Source organism: Gossypium arboreum, chromosome 9, assembly GCF_025698485.1.
Source record: "Gossypium arboreum isolate Shixiya-1 chromosome 9, ASM2569848v2, whole genome shotgun sequence".
Taxonomy (NCBI): domain Eukaryota; kingdom Viridiplantae; phylum Streptophyta; class Magnoliopsida; order Malvales; family Malvaceae; genus Gossypium; species Gossypium arboreum.
The window spans coordinates 3,399,753-3,403,055 of NC_069078.1; the positions used below are offsets into that span (position 1 = coordinate 3,399,753).

The 3,303-nt window shown below is 34.4% G+C and overlaps 1 non-coding gene across 1 annotated transcript; it reads right to left on the reverse strand.

Moving 5' to 3' along the window:
* Positions 1-1,131: 1,131 nt before the first annotated feature.
* LOC128281206 (small nucleolar RNA R71) lies at positions 1,132-1,238 on the reverse strand. Its single transcript, XR_008271419.1, has one exon. It is a non-coding gene; the product is annotated as a small nucleolar RNA R71 (small nucleolar RNA).
* Between the last annotated feature and the right edge of the window lie 2,065 nt (positions 1,239-3,303).

Below are 3,303 nucleotides of genomic sequence, written 5' to 3' on the forward strand. Positions count from 1 at the left end.
GTAGTTATTAATCCGGAGTTCTGTAGACATACAATAACTCAGATTTTTAGCTTAAGATCTACCTATCGAAAGAGGAAGGTTATAGTGGTGAATCTCTAAGCAATTGATTAGACAATATTTTTCCATGGCATTACTTTGATATGAGCATTTCATCTGAATAAATCCAACCCTATTCATTAAGCAATAGAATTACTCTTGCTTTTCTCTGTAATTTGGTACTACATTTTGTTTTCCATATCAATTCTTTGTTTTTAGCATTTAATTACATTAATTCATTATAAAATCATCTTATTCACTTTGAGTTAATTTCTTGTTATTTAGTATAACCAATAGGATTATAATAACTTAATCAATTTCTTACCAATTTTTTATCCCTGTGGAGATGATACTTACTTATCACTTTATTACTTGAATGATGTGTACACTTGCACAATTGCATTAGGTATTTACACGCAACAAGTTTTTGGCGTCGTTGCCGGGAATCGGCACCATTGGTGAAAAGTTGATTTGTTATTATTCTAGTTATTTTTATTAGAACAATTAATTAGTATTTTATTTTATTTTTTAAGTTTTTATTAGTGCATGAGAAGAAGTATTCAAGATGATACAAAATACTATTTTGATCATAAAATTGAAAGGACATTAACGCGAAGAAGAAAAGAGTTAAGATAAATGGATAGGGTTATAAATGATCCAATAAGAGAAGATCAGGTACTCTAGAATGAAAAGAATGCTGATATTCCTCGAATCATAGATGACAGAGGCAGACCTATTAGAGAACATGTAGTGCCTATTTTGGGTGATCTAAGTTCAGGAATTGCTAGGCCATATATTCAAACTCAACACTTTAAATTAAAACCAGTAGTGTTTCAAATGTTGTAGATGGTAGGGCAGATTAGTGGTTTACCGACTAAAGATCCCAAATTGCACTTGAAACTTTTTCTTAAAGTTTGTGACTCATTCAGGTAGCAGGGTGTTCTTGCAGATGCCCTTAGATTAAAATTGTTCCCTTATTCATTGCGAGATCATGCCAGATCATGGTTGAATGCATTACCATCAGGTACGATGGCATCTTGGAATAAACTGTGTTAGAGATTTCTACTTAGGTACAATCGTCCCAACATGAATGCCAAGCTTAGGAATGACATTACATCGTTTAGGCAATTTGAAGATAAGGCATTATACAAAGCATGGGAACATTTCAAGGAACTAATTAGAAAATGCCCGATGCATGGTTTTCAGCATTTGAAACAAATGGAAATGTTCTACAATTGATTAAATGCTCGTACACGAATAGTGGTGGATACATCTACTGATGGGACGTTGCTTGAAAAATCCTACAATGAAGCATATGAAATTCTAGAAAGAATAGCAAATAATGATTATCAGTACCCAATTAGCAGAGTTGGTATTGGTAGAAGAGTTGTTGGAGCAATTGCACTTGATCTGATTACATTGTTATTAGCTCAGGTATCATCTTTAAAAAATATGATTAAAACTATAAAAAGACCCTCTACAGTGTAGGAGATGAAGGTTGCAGAACTAGCATCCGTATACTGTGGAGAAGACTATGTTTTTGAGGAATGCCCATCCAATCCAGCGTCTGCATATTACATGGGAAATTTTAATCGTAGCAACAACAATCTTTACTCCAACACCTACAATCTAGGGTGAAAACAATATCCAAATTTGACCTGGAATAATCAAGGAATGGGAAATGCCAACACTGTTAATAGACAAAATGTGGCTGGTGTACCACCTGGACACAGTCAACCAATGTCGCAGAAATATGTTCAACAAAGTTCGTCATCTTCAATATCAATTATGGAAGCTCTATTAAAAGAGTATATAGATAAGAATGATGCAATTATTCAGAGCCAGACAGCTTCCTTAAGAGCTTTGGAGAATCAAGTGGGACAAATTGTCATTGTATTAAGTTCCAGATAATAAGGAGCATTGCCTAGTGACACAAAAAGTTCTTGATCTCAAGGAAAGGAACAATGTAAAGCCATAACACTCCGGAGTGGAACTCAGCTGCCAAGAGTTATAAATGATGACTTTTCTGATGAGGAAAGTTCAGAAGTTCCTGGAAGTAGAACTTTCAAAATAGAAGTGGAATAAAATACAAAAGATAGGAGTAGACAAAACCATACAGAAGCAAATTCATCTTGGGGAGCCAATACGAATGTCATGGCAAGACAACCTCAACAAATAGAAGAATGGCCGCCACCACATTTTCCTTAGTGTTTCCAAAAGTCGAAACAAGATGCTCAATTCAAGAAATTTTTGGAGGTTTTGAAGCAATTACACATTAACATACCTTTGGTGGAAGCATTAGATCAAATGTCTAATTATGTGAAATTCATGAAAGATATCCTATCCAATAAGAGAAGGTTAGAGGAGTTCAAAACTGTTGCACTTACTGAATGGTGCATAGCAATGCTGAAGAATAGTCTGCCACATAAATTAAAAGATCCAAGGAGTTTAAGTATACCCTGCTCGACTGGAAACAATTATGCAGGCAAAGCATTATGCTATTTAGGTGAAGGTATCAATCTAATACCTATGTCTATTTTAAAGAAACTTGGGATAGGAAAGGCAAGACCTACTATAGTCACACTACAACCAACTGATAGATCATATGTCCATCCAAAAGGTAAAATAGAAGATGTACTGGTAAGAGTTGACAAGTTCATCTTTCTAACAGATTTTATTATTCTGGAATGTGAAGTAGATAAAAAGGTACCTATAATACTTGGATGACCTTTGTTAGCAACTAGTAGAACATTGATTGATGTATAGAAAGGTGAGTTAACAATGAGAATTAATGATCAGCAGTTGATAGTTAATGTGTTTGATGTTTTAAAATGTGCAGACCTAGATGAAAAATGTCATGCTGTAGAATTTGTTGACATTGTAATCTAGGAAAAGTTTGTGAGACATATGCACCACAATTCTGATGTAGACTCTATAGAATTAAATGAAACAAAATTGACTGAAGAATCTGGAGAACTAATGGAAATTCAGCAATTTGAAAATGGATGCAAAAGGAGCTTTGAATCATTAGACTTATCAAGTCACTCTTTCAACCCTCCTCGCTCGCCAATAGAAGATCCACCTGTGCTAAATTTGAAGCTGGATTTGAAGCCATTACCAATTCATTTGAACTATGCTTATTTGGGAGACAATGATACACTACCTGTAGTTATTTCTACCAAGCTTACAACAGACCAGAAGATGCAATTACTGAAGGTCTTAAAAAAATCCAAGAAAGCTTTAGGATGGTCAATTGCGGATATCAAA